Consider the following 21,423-nt stretch of genomic DNA (forward strand, 5'->3'; position numbering starts at 1 on the left):
ATAAATCAAAAATGAAAAACAAATATTAAAAATGGACAGAAATTTGATTTTTTAAAACGACAGTTGCTCTTGGAAATAAGCAAACAAGGACAGTTTGTTCATTGCAGCAGGCCTAATCAATTTAAGGCACCAAATGTGTACTTGGAAGTTTTTTATCATTTGGAAAGATCTTTTCTTTTTAGAAAGCACAGGCATCCACCAAGCAGTAGGTTGGTGTCAAGCAAACAGCCAAGCCAAACACTGGTTGCTTACTGTTTGGCATGCAGGTGGTGGGGCCATCAAGCCATTTTTCAGAGAAGTCCAGACCCCTGAGGAATGCCTAGGACAAGGAGAGAGGGCAGGGCATTTAGTAGAGAAGATGGCAAGGCCTTCATAGAACTGTAGAAAGAACGCCAGTGCCCATATTGGGGCTGGAGACAGAGAAGTTTCACAACTCTTGGATCTAAATAAAGTCAGACAACTATTTCTTAAACACACATTGATACAGGAGATGGCTTGCCACCATAATAATGGCAATATTATTGGTAATAATGGTGATATGTACCAGATAACAAGCAGAGTACTTTACTGTTGTATGGAATTCCCTAACTAAGTTTATTGATGAAAATCAATACTTAGTGGGTTTTGATAACTTTGACATCACATAACCGGAGGCAGAACCAACAATAAATCCCACATCAATCTGGCTCAATGGCACACTTTCTAAAACCACCTCCTCTGCCCCCACCACACGCTCAACTGAAATGAAAAGGTTTTGCTGGTGGCAAATTTGTTTTTATTTTTTGAGATACCATGAGAGGTGTTTCCTTATCCCTCTTCTTCTTGGAATTCTCCAAGAATGCAAATTGCTGAGACCAATTGCTGGGGCTGAGGCGGAGGTGGTCAGAGCATTTATGCTGCTTTGGGGTTTTGCCTTTGTTTCTGATTTTTTCTCCCAGTTGATATGTAAAATAAAAAATGGTTCAGTGCATTTCGGGATGTGTGGTGTCAGTGGGTATTCTACAGCAAGCCAGAGAAAGGATGATGAGAAAAGTAGAGATGTCAATCACACTACAGGAAGCAGCACTGAGACTCCTCTCCCTCAAAGCTCATGGGACCCCCACATCTCACTCTCCTGCCTGCCACCTCTGACATCACAGTGTTTCCCTGTGATGGCTACAGAGGTGGAGAAAAGTATCCACCTTCTTTCTCCTTTCTTTGCTCCTCTAGCTCCAAGAGGAGACTCACTGACAAAGTGTGTGTGTGTGTGTGTGTGTGTGCGCGCGTGTGTGTGTGTGTGTGTGTGTGTGTGTGTATCTGTCAGTCCCTGATGGAGGCTGCTTCTGACCCTCTTTAGGCACCTTTCCTAGAACTGACCTGAGGCAGAATGCTGAGAATGAAGCACAAGGAGAAAAGGGCAAAGCTACTTCCCCCACAGTAGTTTCAACAGTGACCATCATGATGCTGACTCGTGTGCTGTGTGTGTGGAAATGGTGGGGAACTTTCACTCCCATGCACACAATTAATTGTACAGTTAGAGCCCAACACACCACCCGTTCATGGGGCTGGTTGATTCTCAAACCTGAGCTCTTGAAAGGGGCAGCACGCCCTTCTCAAAATGCAAACTGCAAGGGAAAAACTCAACACAGTATTACATGCAGAGAGAGTTCCTGTTTTCATGGAAAAAGAAAGGCCCCCACTCTCCATGTTCCTCTACCTGTACCACGTCCTGGAGACTGAGCTTGTGACCTGCTGTGGCCCCTCTCCCCTCCTCCTGGTGCCTCTACTGCAGATCCAATAGCACCCCCTCCCTTTGTCCCTTCAAGCTGGGTAGAAATGCTCCCCACCCTCCATGGCTCCTGAAATCTATACACACCTTAGAACATCATTTCTTCATTAAACTCTCCTGCGTTACCCATTTTAAGGGTCCCATCTGTTGCTTGCCAATACCCTGACTTTTCACTCCTACAATATTACATTAAAAATAAAAAAGCCACATTACACCTACATTCTGACAGTCAAGATATTTCATACCAGGCAAGTGTGTGTTATAAAGTCCTTCCTGTCCTCATGACACCCCCCCCTTCACACTCTGCCCTTTCTGCCTCAGATTCCATATACTCCACAAGACCACATCTTTGTTTTCTGCTCTTGTTTCTGTGGCCCTTGATCCATATGAGGATGCCACAACCTCTCCATCCCCCACTCCACTTCCACCATTACATAACATCTTTACCCCCTACTCCCACCACTTCCTATTAAACCAGCCACATGGAGTAATTTTTTTTCACATCTCTGTCAGCTTCACAGTGCTGCCTTAGGAGACATTTCATTCTCTCTGAAGGGCTCTTCCCACATCTCCCATCAAATAGTAATGATTCTACCCTTAAAACTCCAGGTGGCAATCAACTTCACTGACAAAGTCTTTATTACAGAAAGAAGGGTTGTTTCTACAAAATATTAGGCCCTTTCACAGTACTAACTGTAACACAACCAAAGAGTCTTCTCCAGAAATCCATGGATGTTCGAAATTTGTACTCTTGAATGAGTTCTAAGCATGAATTCAAATATGTCCATTTGCTTACATACCTACATACACCATCATCTGTTCTTGGGATAGCCACACCTTTTTTTTAAACACAGTACATTGTCGCTGACAACAGGTATTAGTATCTGGTCAGGAGAAAAGGAAGTACATAGTCTATTTTTTTCTTTCTCTCAAATTCTCTGCATTATTAAAAGTGAGTCCCTAAAACTTTGTCTCAACTAGGTTCAATTTTTAATACATAAGTCATTCAGATGCTCATTCTGTATTTGAATTCAGCGTGGAATGTGTAATAACAGGAAAGAGAAATATACAGACTCTCTGTGCTTAGCATGGCACTGTGTCATGTGGCTTGGGAAGGTATGTCTGGGAGTATCATATGGCTGTTACTCAACCTGGACACAGAAGAGCTTTATACAGCATCCTTCACTGTCCAGTCCCAAATAACAGACATTCAGCTGAGCTGGCTCCCATCGACTCTGAGAAGTTTCAATCTAGTTCATGAAATATTTTTTCAACTGCAAAATACTCATTTTTTTCCAAAAGAAAAAAATTCAATCACTCCTTTTTCCTCATCCCCAATTCAAGATCATTTTTTTGCTTCGTGGGACCCAAATTTATACCCGGAGTGTAATAATGCATCTTCCTCAGTTCTTACAGCACACATGAGTGCCTGGGGGTGTTTGCTGTATGTACATTCTCACGTTATAATTAGCTGTCATTAGCTGAATGTTTATAAACACTACAATAACCCTACGAAGGAGGTACTACTACTATGCCCATCTTATAAATATCAAAAAACAAGACTTAGGATGTTAAAGAACTGTGCCTACGTGCCCACAGTTAGTATGTGGAGATGTTGAATTCAAACACAGGGCTGTCTAATTCCAGATACAAAGTTCTTTTACCACCACACTCTTCTTGCATGTTAGAGTAGATCAGTGTTGATTTTTTTTTTCAGTGAAATGCAAAACCAAGACAATTTATTACAGAAGTTCTCTTAAGACTCTTCTTTTTCTAAGAAAGTCACCAAGAAAGCTATACCACATAGCAGTGGGATGGATCATGAGCCAAGGACAGTACTCCTATCAATACCAAGATAAACTGAAATTCATACAATAATTTGTGAACCAGAAATGTAGATTGCTTTGGATAGTAGAGACATTTTAACAATATTTATTCTTCCAGTCCATGAGCATGGAATGTTTTTTCAGTTCTTTGTGTCTTCTTCAATAATAAAGATGTGGTATATACAAGGGAAAATTACCTGGCAATCAAAAAGGATGGATCTAGAGTGTATGATGCTAAGCAAAATAAGCCAGAAAGAGACAAATATCATATTATTTCCCTCAATATGTGGAATTTAAGAAACAAAACAGATGACCATAGGGGAAGGGAAAGAAAAATAAAAACCGAGAGGGAGGCAAACCATAGAGACTCTTAAATACAGAGAACAAACTGAGGGTTGCTGAAGGGGAAGCGGGTGGGCAGATGGGTGAAATGGGTGATGGGCATTAAGGAGGGCACTTGTTGGGATAAGCAGTAGGTGTATATGGAAAGAATGAATCTTCTCCTGAAACTAATACTATGCCAAGTGTTAACTAACTTGTATTTAAATAAATTATGTACTCTAAAATTTAAAATGATAATAATATGATTTGTGGACCTTTAAGCAGGAATAGTAAATTTCCCCTGTCTACTTCATATCAGAAGGGATAGGGAGCTGCACTGCCTCTTGGATTGTGTACCCCAAAAGACTTTCCGTGATAAGGATTTTTTATGATGGATTCAATTTCCAACAATTTTAGACTTTTAACCACACTTCTGATTTTTCAAGCTCTGTTGAAGAGTTCTGTCAAGTTATAAACTGGCTTGGGTGAAGGGAAAGGGTCACCCAAGGCAGTGGGATCAGTCACTTGGAAAATGACAATAGCTAGGAACTGTAAATGAAAAAAGGTCGCAACACACGTGACTCTTTGGATTACTGACCCGTCCTTGTGGGTTTTCTCTTCAAAGAACACAACCACAACCCTGAGGAAAAGAACCCAAACAGAACAGCCACAATAGAACTTAAGTTGCCCTAAAACTTGGCTTCCTAACTAAGCATAGGAATCAGATCCCATCCACCTCCCATCTCCCAAAGGGTATTTGTGTCCCACAGTTTTGAAGCTTGTGAGGGTTTTTTTCCTTTCCTTAAAGATGTGGGAGAAATAAATTCAGAGGCTATGTGGTTAGCCCCCTGGCACTTCCTGTTTTGCGCAAATGTGGTCACGGATTTCTCTAAAAAAAATCACTTGCAACCATTTCACCGTGTGCTTTATCATGACAACTTGAGGGGACAGCAACAGCAGCTATCAGGTGGTCCGAGGTCCTCATCCTGGTTGTTTATGTCTATAGCCAGCTATTTTAACTGACAGTGAATAAACAGCTTAACCACAAGAAATACATGGGACCACCCAGCCAGCGTCCCTCTCTTCCTGATAGTATATATAATCATATGCATCCATTCTATATAAATGATGATGATCTTTCAGAGCCAAAAAGACACTGCCCATGGTGTTGTCTGCATGTACGTGTGACTGCATGTTCCAAAGCACTGCTCTTCTCCCTTGGGGTATGTGAGTATCCTGGGCTGAGGTGGCCACACTGGAGCCTCATGAGGCCTGGCTGCTTGCCACATTGTTCTACAGTGGCTTTTATTCCTTAACACCCCACAGTTTAGCCTTTAGGCCATCAGCCAAGCTTCAGCTTTGTAGAGACTGTTTACATACACTGCTGTGATGTATCATGTCTCTGCCATATCCTCTAGCACATCTTTAAGCATCTGTAAGTACCTATTACAACCATAGCCTCTTTGAAGTTCTAAGGCCCAGGCTTAGACTGTGGATGGGACTAGCCCTGTACGACTGCTAGAAAAAGGAATTGGAGTACAGACCAAACTAACCCTATAGATGCCTGCATATGCTATAAATAAGGTAGTCCCTTAGCTCAAAGATAATTCACATGCTGCCATGCCAGGATGTTCTACATCAGACAAGCAAAAACCAAATCACATCTTGTATTTGGAGAAGTATAAATACGCATTGAACACAAAATCATTGGATCACTTAAAGGTCAGGCTGCCGTTGCAAGGGAAGCAGCTCCTCTGCTGAGTTTTGTGAATCTTCGAGAACTAGGGACCAGGCTGCTGATACCATTCCCCATAACGCACATTCCAGGGCATCTGTGCAACAAATTGTCATTGTTGATGCAAACCTACATACCTCTTTAAAATGCCTAATTAAGACAGTCTATTATCTTACTTTAACCTCAAACAACAAAAAAAGAAAAACCCATGAGAGAAATGTTCTACTTGCATTTTAAAGATTTAGAAACCACCTTATTAAAGCTAAAATGGCCTGCCCAGAGTTCAATAGCTGGTAAATGGAATAAACTCTGTGCTGGGAAGTCGCATTTTCTTCATAGCCAAAACATTGCACTAGTCCCAAAGACTGACCCCGAAGGAAGGATTTGTCTAAGACCACCCAGGGCTCCCTTTCTGATCCAATGCTCTCACAATGTCACCTCCTCCAGAACTCCTAATGATTGTCTCTCTTCTGGGATGTTTTATAGGCTCACCTTTAATCCATCCAAGCTCGGTTCTTTCAGACTTCCATGATATAATCAGTTAACTAGCAAAGACCTCTAGATTGCTACAGTGGATCAAGGGAGACACCCCACCCCCACCTGGGGCTATCATGCTCCTTCAGGAGCCCTGCACACATTTCTGTAGTCGGACTTAATATTGGAATGTCAAGTTTGATACAGAGGAAGGCAGTGTGATTCCAGGCACAAGACGCTGGTCATACTTTGGGACCTGTGTGATCCTGTAATGTGCTCAGAGAGTAGCCTGTGTTGACTACCTTAGTTGTGGCAGACCTTAGTTGCTGAGCATTTTTTCATCGTCCCCAGTGAGATACTTAATAATAGGTAATAGAGACTTCTCACCAACATTTAAGTTGTGGAAAGGAGCGGGACTCTACAGAGAAAGAACTTTGAAAGAATGTTTATGTAGGATAGCTATTAACAAGACATCTAAGCATTAGGAGCAGAGTCACACCAGGATTTGTCTCCTACCTCTGAGAGGAGGGTGATTATTGCACCTTCTAAGGCGCTTTGAAAGACTCCACCCGCGTCTCTGGAATGAGACTAATAAGCTGCATGGCATGAACCTGACACATGCTAGTCCCGCAACAAATGGAAGCTCCCTTTATTTCTTCTAAATAGACAAAACTAATGGAAGAATCTCATGTGGTGATTTATACATGGAAATGCCTAGTATATTTTTACTGAATAACATACATCATGTGAGCACCCAGAGATAAATAAATGCTGGATTTAATTGGAGAACCAAGGAAATAAAAGCGACCCTCTGAATGCTAAATATAGTCCCTGCCTCCAATCATTCTCATGCCATCACGTTTATTTTTATAGTATCTATCACAATCTTAAATTACCTTTTTGTTCACTGTTATATCCCAGAACCTAGAACAGAGTCTGCCTGGCATAGAATATATTATCAGTAAATGCATATTGAATAAATACATACATGTAAACAGTATTGAATGAATACATATTGAATCAATCAATAAGAGTATCAGTAAAGGTCCTATGATATAATAGGTAAGCTCAGAATATGAGTTGAAAGAGCTTCTTTCCAGGCCCAGTTAAGCCACACTCTAACTATGTAACCTTGGGTAGGGTCACTGGATAGCTCTGATTCATTTCTTAATCTATACAGTAACAATAATACTCATTTAATCAAGCTGCTATAAAGATTAAATGTGTAGTATATAAACCATAGATACTATGTAAATAATAAGACTATTACAGCTATAAATTAGCACAGTGAGATAATAGGACCATTACGTACTTAAGAGCCAGGGTTAGCATGGCTCATACCCCTGGGAAGTAGACTCTCATTCTGAGTTCCACTTTTCTAAGCAGATCTGTCAGGCTATCTTGGAACATGTATATCATTCCCTCAACTACTAGGATGATGTGCACAAAGAACAATGTCAACATTTCTCTTCCTAACTCCTATTCATCCCTAAAAACCCAGTTCAGGTGTTGCTGCCCCTCAGAAGTGTCTACTGGTGTTCCGCCATGTGAACATGCTACATCTACAACATGTCCTAATGTAGATGCTTCTCATCTATAATCAGACAGCAGTCTTTATACATCATATGTCTTTGCTTAGTCAGCTGGAATGGACCATAAACTCTTTGAGAATCATGTCTTTTTTTATCACAGTCTTTACTTAGAACAGTGTCTAACACAAAGCAACAATTCAGTGAATATGGAATGAATGAATCGTGAGTGAATGAACCTTGGAAAGACTGAAGTTTCTACTGGCTGGCATTACAGAAAATCTCCTTACTAAGGAGAGTTAATAGTTAATCTTCCATCTATAAAGACTGACTCACAGAACTTCAGGAATGTGTGTCCTTGAAGGGCTTAGAAAAATGTCAAGCTGGGCATGACTGTTTATCTATTAAATGATATTTTCCTCCTTTTATTTTCCTTATATGTCTCCTGTAGCAATAAACAGGGTCTCTCTTCTTGCCATGGCATGAATACAGCATCAACCACAAACTCCACACATTCCTTTTACTGAGGCAACTGTACATGTTTTCCAAATGAAAAAAAAATGTTAGATGCAAGATGTAGAAGTCATCAGCAATTTTTTTAAGGTCCCAAGGATCCCTAGAGAAATTAACATTTGCAGAATCACTTTGAACTTTAGAATTCAACAGCTCTGTGAAAGTTCCATACAATGAAAAGTCCCATTCCCATAAAATCAGAAATACCTTTGTGGCCTCATTTAATATCAGGATGCAATAAGGTTCATAAATGTCTCTGTGAAGTTTGAGTGTAATAAAGTTCAGCTATAAAACATTTAATACCCGACAAGCTTCTAGACCAGTTGGAGCGCTGACAGTGTTTAACAGGACTCCCTTCACAGCATACTTCAGCAGCAGCAAGTACTATAAAATAAAGCAAGAAGAATCTATAAATACCTGCAATGCGACCATGGAAGGCTTTTTTACTCTTACAAGTCCGCTGAGGCAAACTGACATTCATGATCACTCCACCCAGAGTATGTTCATAGAAAGCTCTGTAACTCTGTCCCCAAAGAGCAAGTAAAATCTACTTTTTTATCTGGATATGTCATTCGGCAGGTGATAGATATTCTCCAGCAGCTTTTCCTACAAAGTGAGTTTTCCCTTTAGGAAGCAAAGAAGCAGGTTCCTTCCACCTGTCCCAAGTCATTGGTGTACCTTCTCTTCAGCCCCAACCCAGCCCTACCACTGAGCCACTGGACTCTGGATGCAGCTATTACATTAACAAAGCTCAGTGTGTAATTTCAGTTTGCAATTTGCTCAGAGTGTCTCTTTCCTAAAAATGACCACAGCAGTCACCTGAGGGATCCCCTCTCCTTTCATGCTTCTCCAATGCTAACAGCACTGTATCTAAAAGTGTTTAAAGGTAAACTACAGACACTACACAGTAAAATAGACGAAGATCTCCAACCTCATTGGAATTATATTCCAATAAATGTGTATTAAATATTTGTTTCAAAACATGGACTTTCTTCAGTGATATCTGACTCTACCTTCTTATACATGAACCTCAGTATTTTACTTCCTGTATCAGATCACCAGCAAAGGGCAGTTACTTCTTGAGTGGATGAGAAGAAAGACGTCTTCCTTTTCAGGGGTTTCTGCTGTTAAGTGCTACTTATTTTTAGCAATTAAAACCCAACTTTTAGTTGATAAAAAATGAAAGAAAGGAAAGTGGGAAAAAATCAAAGATTTCCTTAGGAACAGTGGAGTCAGCAAGAGGCACCCACAACATCGGGACCACACTGGAAGCTTGAGGCAGAAGGCATTGACCAGCTGCTCATTCCAGTACCATCCCTCCACCTGCTACAACCAAGCGTTACGACCGTTCCTGTGGCAGCCATGGAAATTGGTTCAAAAATTTGCTATGCCATGTGGGAAAATTACTCCCAAGTCATAGCAACTAGTGGTTAAATCTATGATCATCATGTAGACAGTTTGTTGCAGAGCTTTTGCTTTTTCTTTAAAATCAAGAGGGGCGCCTGGGTGGCTCAGCTGGTTAAGCGTCCGACTTCGGCTCAGGTCATGATCTCACGGTTTGTGGGTTCGAGGCCCACATCGGGCTCTGTGCTGACAGCCAGCTCAGAGTCTGGAGACTGTTTCAGATTCTGTGTCTCCCTCTCTCTCTCTGACCCTCCCCTGCTCATGCTGTCTCTCTCTCAGAAATAAATAAAACATTAAAAAAAGTAAGATAAAAAAAACAAAATCAAGAAAAAAGCATTGAAGGAAAAGAGGTCCTTTGGTCTGAAATATTTGAAGGAACTCAAAATTATCCATGATGTTAGGAAATCTAATTTCTCCTTACAAGGCCTCTACCCATAATGGCTTGCTCTTTTCATCGCTGACACTTCCTTACCCTGTCAGTAAACTGTCAATATTAAATCTCAAGTCAGAACAAGTCATGTGTCAAGCAGAAGTGAACTCAGCAGAAAGCGAGGAAGTTTGAAATCAGAACTGTCCCTCAAAATATAGGGCTATGGGCACCATACCAATGAAAGAATAGCCTAATCCTATTATAGGTTTCTGTGGGGAATGTGAGTAACAAAATTAATGCTTTACCCAGAAGCTATCTCCGTATCCATTAAAAAGACAATGTACTAATCTCCAAATATTCAAACAGATATAAACCAAATAAAACAGTGGAATTTTAGGACTAGTAGAGGTGTCAGGTCATCTTGTCTATCCTTCCAACTGAAGCTTGCATCTTCCTCTGAGTAAATATTCAGCTTCTCCTTGAACATCTTCAGAGGAGATTACTCTTTGTTCATTTGTCTTCCCACATCCTCAGACATCCCTGTGGGCACTTCAGAGCTGTTGAGAAATCTGATCAAAAGAAAGAAGGAAGGAAAAAGAAAGGAATTTTTAAGAAAGTCTGATTTCCAAATGTTTCTTCCAAAGAGAAGCATGCAGTGTAACTGAATGATAAACATCAATGATAAGGTGGGGGCTGTATAAGAAGCTGAATTAACGATGTCCTAGCACAGTGCCTACTACTGTGCCTTAGAATCACAAGAAGGATTCAAGAGGGGTTAATTCAATCTGAGTGATGTTCTCAGAGGAGGAGAGAAATAACTTTCCACCTATTTTTCAAGCTATTTACCTTTATGTCCCCTGGAACCTTTTAAATAGCATTGCTTGAAAATCCAGTCTGTAAGCTGCCCTTGGCTCCAAGAATCATTAAAGAATTTATAAGCTGTTTTCTCTCCTATCCCAGGAGCTCCTGCCAGGCGAAGCAAAATCCAGATATTTGCAATCCAACACCGGTGAGTACCTGGCTAATCTGATCAATGAGGGGGCAGCAATCCCTGTCACCCCTGACACAGGGCATCTGACGGGCATAGATGTTCTGCTCTTACTAACACTATTCCAGGGCACTCACCCAGCCCTTTTCCACCATGGTGGGGCTCTGAGCTTTAGAGACTTCCAGGCCCAGGTACCAATCCAGACAAAGCTGACCTATGTCTGCCAGGGCCTCTCTGGAAAGTTCAGGAGTACAGACTGTCTTGGGAAACTTCTGATATTTCCTGTGGGGGACGTCCAAAGGGATGATGGCAATGGCGTGCAATGTCCACCTGAGGCCCTCAGGGCAGTATATAACCCTGTTGATGCAGTTCAAACAAACGTCCCAATTTAATCATCTAATGCTAGTGGTGGCATTTGGAATCTCATAAATCATGAAAAAAAAAAAAGCTTTTTCGGCATGAACTCCTCAGAGAGTTTCCAACAACAGACCTTTAGCCAGGCCTATGCAAAGCCAAAGAATTTGCTTTAGTCACCTGCTTGTGATGGCAAACCTGAGGAATCCTGAGTCTTGGGAAATATTTAATAGTACAGTTACCACGTCAGTAGGAGTGCTCACTTGTCTATTCTTGGCGTCATCCTATACCCTGCTTTCCCCACCCTCAGGTAGGGAGAGATTTCATAACGGGGGCAGAAAGAGGACAGGATACAGTGATCTCTTTTTTTAGTTCTTTTATTCCTTTTATACTTTTAAATTTTCTTATTATTTCTTCTCCTTCACCTAAAGCTTGTCTAAGAATTCCTGTAAGAAGTGTTTCCTGGAAACTTGGAATTTGAATTGATATAGAAATTCTTAATTCTCACAGTAATTCTTGGATGAGCTTTAGGTGAAGGTAAAGAAATAATAAGAAAAGTTGTCAAAGCCAATGCGCAGGTGCACTGAAAGCAGGAAATCAAGTCTTCTGCTTCTTGGTTTTTGTTTTTTTCTGAGAGAGAGAGAGACGGCATGAGCAGGGGAGGGGCAGAGAGAGAGGGAGACACAGAATCTGAAACAGGCTTCAGGCTCTGAGCTAGCTGTCAGCACAGAGCCCAGTGCGGGGCTCGAACCCACAAACCATGAGGTCATGACCTGAGCCGAAGTCAGACGCTTAACCGACTGCACCACCCAGGCGCCCCTCTGCTTTTTTTTTTTTTTTTTTTTTTATCTCTAACAGCCAAGTATGACTGTGAAGTATCTCAGTGGTATCTTTCATAAGACATACCAAGGACTCAATAAAGGAAGATTCCCCAGGATGAAGGGCACATAGCTCTCTGAGAGGAATTAACTGTATTCCCAGCTAGAAAAGTGGGTTGACATGTAGACTTAGAACCAAGAGCTAAAAGAGACATAGGGATAGGGACTAATGTTACTGCATGAAATAGTGAGCTTTTTTTAAAAAAAAATGTTTACTTATTTTTGAGAGACAGAGAGACAGAGTGTGAGCAGGGGGAGGGCAGAGAGAGAAGGAGACACAGAATCTGAAGCAGGCTCCAGGCTCTGAGCTGCCAGCACAGAGCCCGGTGAGGGGCTCTAACTCACAAACTGCAAGATCATGACCTGAACTGAAGTTGGACACTTAACCGACTGAGCGCCCCCAGGCGCCCCGAAAGAGTGAGTTTCTTGAGGCTCTTTTATTTCTACAATTATCTTAAAATGTATCTTTATTGTCTGCCATGTGTCCTCAAAACTCATTTCCATTTTCTTCTGGACATACAAGTAAACTAAATTTTCCAGCCTCCCTTGTGGTAGTATGTGACCATTGACAGAATTTTAATCAATGGAATCTTGGCAGAAGTGACAGACATCTCTTACAGGCCTAGCTGATCCCTCCCACTTTCAATCCTCTCATTCTTTCCCCAGTAATAAGATGAGTAGATAAGACTCTGTGGATGTGGAAGAGGTCAGAAGCCAGACATAGAAGGAGGCTGGGTTCCAGAATTACCTCTAGAATGCTCCCCAACAAATATGCAAGGGTTTCACGAGTGAAAAATAACCTCCCATTGTGTTAAATATGGAATCCTTGGCTAACAGATCCTATGAAAGTAGATTTCCCTTCTCTGGCCAATGACATGAGTGCATCCTGGGTGCAGTTTGGTGTGTACTACTGATACTGTCTTCTGTCTTCCCATGTTTCATGTGGCTCTTAACCTACTATTTTCAGTTAGTACACAACACTGCACCCTCCACCTCTCTTCGAGGCATTTCTACACTGTCCTGGAAATAAAGTATGTTTACTAATAACATAAAAAATTCCCTATGTTCTATAAGTCTTATGTTAAAACTATTAGTAGGAAGAAAGTGGCTGGGAGTTGGAGGTACAAGAAGGGGATTGTAAGTATAAAAAGCCATCTAGAAGAGTCATGCTTGAGAGAAAGTCAGAAAACTCTTCTGATATTTAGAATAGATGTCAGTGATAAACTGCTTTTCTTACTGAAAGAAACCATGGACCAGAAGCCAAGACTCAGCTCAACACCAATGAGAAATGACTTGGCCTTCCCCTCTATTTTGGACAAAGGTCACATATCTTCTACCTTGAGAACAATTAGAATTCCAAATATTATTCCAACAGGGAAATCATCCACTTATGAAAAAGAGAAAGATGGAAACAGGGAATATTTGGGCTGGGAAGGACTGTAGTTGTTAGACTCAATTTTCCCAGGACAGTGCATGCATACCACTTGTGGGGCTGGGGTCTGGAGAAAACAGAAATAGGCCTGCTAAGACACAGGGCTTTTATAACTACTAAGAAGTGCCAGTAAGGGGCACCTGGGTGGCTCAGTCGGGTAGGCATCGGACTTCAGCTCAGGTCATGATCTAATGGTTTGTGAGTTCAAGCCCTGTGTTGGGTTCTGTGCTGACAGCTCAGAACCTGGAGCCTGCTTTGGATTCTGTGTCTCCCTCTCTCTCTGCCCCTCCCCGGCTCACACTCTGTCTCTCTCTGTCTCTCAAATATAAAGAAACATTAAAAAAAATTTTTAATGGGAAAAAAAAGTGCCAGTAAAATTTACTCTTGATCCAGTTTACTGTGAGCTTCATGTCCTGAAGACCAATATAAATGATGAACAGATTAACAGAATATCTATAAATTTAAAATCCTTGTCAGAAAACAATTTTTCTTTCAGTCACAAGAAGCCTAGTTTATTGGACAGAGTTATCACTGTGAGCCAACTCAGCCTGGTATGTTGGCATCTCTCAAGCATCAGGAGTCAAGTACATGACTTTGCCTCAAAGACTTAGCCAGAGATGCAGCTAAAGTTCATCAGGCCTTTGTGGCAAAATTGTTGGTCTAGGAAAACAAAATTCTGAGTACTCCCATTGTGCAACTGGACTCGCAAAATGCAAAACAATAATCAGGAAGAAAATGATTTTCCCTTCCACTCTCATGGAAAAAGTGACCTCTTCTATTGTTCTGATATTTTCATTTCAGCACTCGCAAACTTATTCCATTGTCAACTGGGGAGGAAAAGACAACATGAATTTGATTCTCATTTGGTGACATGACTATTCTCTATATTCCCGTCTTCATTCACTTATCACACAGGGACTGTTTTCTATGATTTATATCTAAGTCTAGCCCTGGAAAATGTTGATGTGAATTATCCCCAAGTATTTCCCCCTTTTCTGTTCAATTTGATAATAAATGAGTTGAAATGCAAATGAGTGAGAAAGCATCCAAGCAGCCCAAAGTTGGGAGTCTCTCCTAAAGAGTTAGATGTACACAGCTCTTCCCCCCTCCAGATGCTTCACCCAGAAGTCACATAGGACTGCATGGCAGCTACTCACTACTCACCAATAAAACACTGAAGATTGCACTCCACGAGGCTGTTAAAAATCAGATGATGACATAAGATGGCTAATGAAAAATCTTCATACTCTGAATTGTTCAAAGATATACTGAGGTATTTAAAAAGCTTAAGAGTGAGCAAAACTTGATTAGAACGTGGGAGCACCAAACCAGAAGTGGTTACGGGTCCTCCAGCGGCAGGAGCTGGAAGACTTTAATAGAGAAACAATGAAACGAGATAAAAATATTATTGAATGCCAGTAGCTTAAAGCTTGGTTGATTGTGATTCATTGTCCTTAGTGTTTCTGATTTCATAACCTTGACCTTGAGGCACTTTGAGGCTTAGATTTTAGTTCGCTTATCCAGAAGAGCCACTTGAAGCTACAGTCATCCTTGTCTAATTAATATAACAATAGAGAAAAAGAATGAAGAATTTAACAGAGGGTGGTCCCTAAGAGAAAGCATTATCAGTAGCTTTTTTTTCCTTCTTTTTGTTCATCTACAATGTAGTTTTTAAGTAATAAAAATATATTATCTGGACAATGATGTAGGTATTACAAAGAAAAACATTTACCCTCTTTCCTTTTATTCTTTGCTTTTCTGTCTAAGAGGAAACTCAGTCTGACTTCTTGTGAACTGATACCTGAATTCTCCTGGCTTAGGAAGGTGCAGTGTGCTTAAGGAGGATGAAGAACAGATGGTTTTAATAAGTGTAGTCAAGACCAATGTGTCCTTGGTGGCTTCAGGCCGTGGATCAGATTCTTTATCTGTGCTGGCACGGGGCTGTGGTTTGGAGTTCTCTGGTTTTTTTCCTGCAGCTTTAAGGAAAACTTGTATACTTTTCCTAAAGGTATGCAGACAAATCCAATTGTCCAATTTAAAAATCACATCCAGGATGAAAGACAGCCTGGTAAAAGTCATTTGGGGTCCGATAGGCTCTGAAGTAACACACATACACACACATACACACAACACTCACATTTATAGGAAAGTGAAATGGATGTTAAACACCAGTAAAACTTTATAAAGATTTATATTGCACTCAGGAAAAAAAAAAAGAGAGAGGGGTGTCATTTTCAGCACTTTTATTGCATTGTACTTGAAGACAGGCCAAAGTCATAACAGCAATAAGAAGTAGGAAGCAACAAAAAAGACAGGCCCATTTTTCAGATGTCATGACTAAACATAGAAACTCCAACTACATGCAAGTATTAAGAGAAGAAAGTAAAATTGCTAGATATAAATCAACATAGAAAATCAACAGTAGTATTTTATTTTATTATTTTATTTACTTTATTTTATTTTATTTTATTTTATTTCCAGTATGGTTAATATACAGTCTTATATTAGTTTCAGATGTACAATATAGTGATTCAACAATTCCAAACATCACTCAGTGCTCATCATGACAAGTGCATTCCTTAATCCCCAGTATTTTTAAACTAGTATTGTTAACTTAATATGGTGATCATTTCACAATATATACAAATACTGAATCGGTATGTTGTATGTCAATTTTCCGTCAATTAAAAAAAATCACAAGTATTGCTATTCACTATCAATAGCTAATTAGAAAATGACATAAGTTTAATATACCTGATAGTGACAAATAGTCTACAAAATCTAGAAGTACAAGTAATAAAAGGTGTGGAATATTGGCAGAGAAAATTGTAGACAGACAAAACTTGAAATAAAAATTAAAAACCTAAGTAGATGAGAAGAGTCATCATGTTGAGCCAAAGTAGATATCATAATTTAAGTTATAAAATACAGAACTAAATGGTACAGAACATGTTAGATGCAACCAAAGCAGCACTTAAAGAGAAATGTGTAGTCTTAAGTGCATGTATTGGGGGGGAGGGGGAAAGGGAATAAAACTTAATGTGGTAACAAGTACCTACTTAAGTAGGAAACAAAAAAGGAAACAATTATAGCAGAAATGAATGCAATATAAATAAACTTATAAAAGAGAGGATCAGCAGGTCCAAAGTTGGTTTGTTTTTTGGTTTTGAGCTATTTTGAGCAAAATAGCCTCTACCCAGATTGAACACAAAAAAAGAAAGAAGGCACTAATAGCTAATATTAGGAATGGAAACGTAGATATAGCCAAAACTACTACAGATATTCAAAGGATAATAATAGTATTATAAATAACTTTATGACAGTATATTTGAAATTTTAGTTGAAATAATCAAATTCCTAGAAAAATATGTCTCATCAAAATGGACTCAAGAAAGACAGCTCATTAAAAAATATAGTAAATCTGCAGTTAAAACTTTTTGACAAAGAAAACATCAGATGGTTTTATTAGCAAGTTCTGCCAAATATTCAGGAAACAAGTAATTTCAGTCTTAAACTCTTCCAGAGAATAGAAAAAGAGGGAGTGTACCTCATTTTATTTTATGAAGCTGGAGTAAACATTGATGCTAACAATTGACAAGTATGAAAAGGGAAAATTATAAGCCAGTCTCTCTCATGAACAGAGATGGAAAATCCTAAACAAAATATTTGCCAGCCAAATCCAAGTATAAGAAAGACTGTGTATCATAATTAAGTTGAGTTTATCCTAGGAATGTATCCTCTCTCTAGGAATGTATTCAACCTGCAGGGAACAAGAATATATGGATAGATGCAGGGTATTGAGGATTTGAGGTTGAGAGCCTGTGGGAGTTGTCTTCCAATTGCTTCAATTTTTTTTTCCAGTGAATTAGAAAAAAAATGTCATTGATAAAAGTGCATATAGAGGAGTGGGTCTTAGAAATTTGAGGAGAAAGAATGTATGAAATTGTCTTCTAGGACAGTGAGAGAATACATGGGATATGGTATGATTATATTGACACTCATCTGAGTTTTATGGTCCTGAATTTAAAGATCATTTACTAGAGGACCCAGCTTATACAGTAAGAAAAAGAAGGTCTAAGCATTAGAAAGGTAAAAACAAAACTGTCATTATGTGAAGATGGTATGATTACTCCTATAGAAAACCCAAAAGAGATTACAACATCATTATATTGAAGTTAATTGCAATTTTACACACTAACAACAAATAGTTGGAAAATGTAATTTTAATTAAGATTCCATTAAGTATGTATAAAACCTTACAATAAATCTAACCAAAGTGCAGATTTTTATGGAAAAATATAAAACTATTTTATTGAATGATATCAGAGAAGACCTAAGCAAAGGGAATGATATAACGTATTCATGAATAGGAAGAATCAATATCACAAAGAAGTCAGACCACCCCTAAGTGTATGTAGAAACTCAGTCTAATTCTAATTAAAACCCTATAAACATATGGTGTTGAGAGAAAGGCAAGAGATAGACCCTGCCAAAAATGAAGATTTAATGTCATGCTGTAATAGTTCAAGAGGTATAGTACTGGCCCATAGATAGACAGATAGATTAACAGAATACAAGAGAAAGTTTAGAAACAGACTTACACACATATGGAGTTTTGATTTATAAAAGATCACTGGACAAAGGAAGGCACAATTCAAAAAAAAAAAAAGCTATGCTAAAAAAAAGTAGCCATCCAGATTAAAAGAAAATTAAAATTAATTTCCTACCTTATACCATATATTAAAACATCCAGACATATTAAATAAAGTCTTGAATGTTAAAAGCAATTTAAAAATGTATTTTGGAAAATATGAGAACATTCTTATGACAATGGGATAAGGAATATTTTTTAAACAAGATGGATAATTCACTGAAAGGAAAATATTTGAATTCACTGAAATTAAATTTCTCCAAATGATAATGTGTCTGGCTTTCAGTGTCCAATATAATTCAGGAGCCTAAGAAAGGAAAAATAGAAATAGGCTATAATTCTAGCTGTGTTAGAAACTGTCCTACAATAGAGTTGTGGATACAATTGAAATGTTTCTCTGTCACCTCTTAGTAATATTGAACAGCTTATGCTCTAAAAGGCAATGTATTAGAAATGAAGGAGAGTTGTAGGAAGAAATATAGATATACTTTGGTAATAGTTGAGAAGGAGACAGAGATGTCCTTGAGAATCTGAATTAAGGAAGCTAGATCTAGACTCAGCACAAGCAGCTGACAGCTGGAAGAGAAGATGGCTTTCAAAGAACAACCAAAGAGGAATGGATAGACTGAATATGATGGGTGGAAAATACATCCAGGAAGGATTGGTCCATGCTTCATTCAAGCTGTCTTCCTCTGCATTTCCTAACTTCTCACAACTGATGCCCCAGGACACACCAACCTAATTTGTGGCAGTTTCTACAGTAAATCTAGCAAGAGCAGAAAAGCATTAACCTCAATTCTACCATCCCTCAAGGCTTAGACTTAGACCAGTCACTTGGCCTGACCAATGGGTTCATATTTAGCTTCCTAAAGTCACCTCCACTGCTCAGACCCAGAGCCAGCCCCATTGGCTAACTAAATTTACCTCTATATGGGATCCACCCGTTGCTCTACTGTCTCCCTTATGCCATCACTCTCTGTTTCTGAACAGCTTCTAGTACTGGTAACCAAGTCCCCCATTATATTGAAACCCCACTGCCCACCTATCCTCTGCCTAAAATGAAAACCAGCCTGCTTATCTGGCTGCTGGCATACACATGGAAGCTTTTAACTGTCCCTATTGTGTCATTACTAGAGGAGGAATTTTCTGTTAAAGGAAGGAGTTACTTTGAGAAGGAATACATGTAAACAAAAAAAGAGAGTCTACATCTTGAAAACAATTGTCCCAAGGCAGCAGTAATAGAATTCACAGGTCCTAACACTCAGTCTCCCCTACCCTAGCCCCAGAACATCCCACTGCCTGCCAAGAGAGCTCATTTTTCAGATATGAGATATTTGCCTGGTTCAGGCATCAGGAGATATGGATGTATTACGCCATGTCTGACTTGACCGGACATCTTCAAAGTTGGAATATCTCACCTTGTGTGCCTGCAAGCCAGCTGCCAGCTCATCAGGACCAGTTCTGAGAGGGGAAAATATATTTTCCAAAAGCTTTCCTAAGTGTTCACATGGCTAACTGCCCTAGCTTGTTCTCTTGAGTACTCAGGACACTGGGAGCCACAAAACACAGCTGGGACCACTTCAATGATTGGCTCTCCAGGGAAAATGGTGGTGTGAAGAGGTAAAAGGAAATTGTGGAAACTGGATGAGTCCTCATGGAAGTCTGTACCAAGAGCTCAACATTTGCCAAAATGTAATTTATTCTCCAGCCTGGGAGCTAAAGGCAAGGTCTTAAGAGCCTGAGATGACCCCACACTGAAGTCAATAGTGTGATTGCTTACTACAAGGTGGATCCTTCTCCAGTATTTATTTTTTATCATAGGTCCAATCCTGATGTTGACCCTACAAGCCAAGTCCATACTGCATCATCCCATACTGCCTTTTCCAGGCATCATTTCAATTTGGGCCTCTTTTCTCCTCCTCACAAAATTTATCAGTCCTGGGTTTCCTTTACCTACTTCATTAATTTCAACCTAAATTTTTTGGTCACCAAGAATGCTCTAGGGACCATACTATAGTTCAAAATATAAAACAATAAATTAGGCATGTCCCTTATTTTTAAGAACAAAAAGTTCCATTTCCCAAGGAACATGTGAAAATTTACCAAATGTCTAAACCTATACTATTGTATTAGTTCATACTTCAGGGTTTATTTATTCCAAAAATATTTTTACTTGTTTCTATATTATACCAATTTGTGGATCTGTTTGGGAAACATTGAATTCCAAAGAGCTTGGGGAGGTTGGAGTAGAGATATAGCAATTAATGATATCTAGAAATTAACTGGAAATTCAAGTAGACATTTTAAGGGAAAGTAAGGTCTGGATATGAGAAACAATGTGGCAACCCTAGCAGAGAGCAAGGCTGAATTCTAGACCCTGGGAACATCTAATATTTAAAGTGTCCAAAATAAAAATGCATTCAAGAAGATGACTGAGAAAGAGTGCCAGTTCCAGAAGGAAAATCACATAAGTACAGTTTTAAAATATCATCAGTACCCCAGGGTAATGACACGTGGTCATTTTAGCAACACTCTCTCTTCATCTCAGACACATCGGCCTTTACTCCCCTCAAATGATACTCCATACAAAGACAACTACTTGATCTAGAAGTGAGTTAGGTCTGTGTACTGACCTTTCTAATGGGGATGTGACTAAAGGTTGAGGATTCAGGAATGAGCCAAATGAACTCACCAGGAAACTGTGCATTAGGATGGAGGGCAGGGTTGGCTCTGTGCCAGGAGTTTGGATTTCAGTCGTTGGCTGCAAATGTGTGCCACTTCCCACTGGAATGTTACAGTTCCCTGACCTACCTTCAACTCACCACACAGGTCACAATTCACTGAAGTTTCACAGTGCATTTCTGTGGATGTTTGGAAGCAGAAGCAGAGTCACAGAATAGTTGTACAGGATTTAAAGACAATCACCAGAGTTCAGGCTTCTCATTTTACACAGGAGGAGGCTAAATTTGAACATTATTAATTTGGCCAGGATTGCATAGCAGTTTAGCAGAGTGGTTAAGCAGACTGGATTCAAAATGTCTGAGAACCTTTAGCTGTGTGCCTTGGGAAGGTCTCTTAAAGTCAGTTAACTCCAAAGTGGAGTAAGACCAATATCTATGTCACAAGTTATTTATAATATTAAAGAGATAATGTATGCAAAACTCATAGTCTAACAGCTAG

At 39.6% G+C, this 21,423-nt stretch overlaps 1 long non-coding RNA gene across 12 annotated transcripts in view; it reads left to right on the forward strand.

Moving 5' to 3' along the window:
- LOC144231987 (uncharacterized) overlaps positions 1-21,423 on the forward strand; it is an 807,055-nt gene that overhangs the window by 555,798 nt on the left and 229,834 nt on the right. For 10 of the 12 annotated variants that reach the window (XR_013335260.1, XR_013335265.1, XR_013335267.1 and 7 more), the window contains one exon: positions 10,901-10,949. The exons of 1 other annotated variant lie outside the window; for it this stretch is intronic. This is a non-coding gene — a long non-coding RNA (uncharacterized LOC144231987). Of the gene's footprint in view, positions 1-10,900; positions 10,950-14,393; positions 14,486-21,423 lie in introns of those variants that run through there. One more of the 12 variants, XR_013335269.1, reaches the window with a different exon arrangement.

This window comes from Crocuta crocuta, unplaced genomic scaffold (genome assembly GCF_008692635.1).
Source record: "Crocuta crocuta isolate KB4526 unplaced genomic scaffold, BGI_CrCroc_1.0 scaffold102, whole genome shotgun sequence".
NCBI lineage: Eukaryota > Metazoa > Chordata > Mammalia > Carnivora > Hyaenidae > Crocuta > Crocuta crocuta.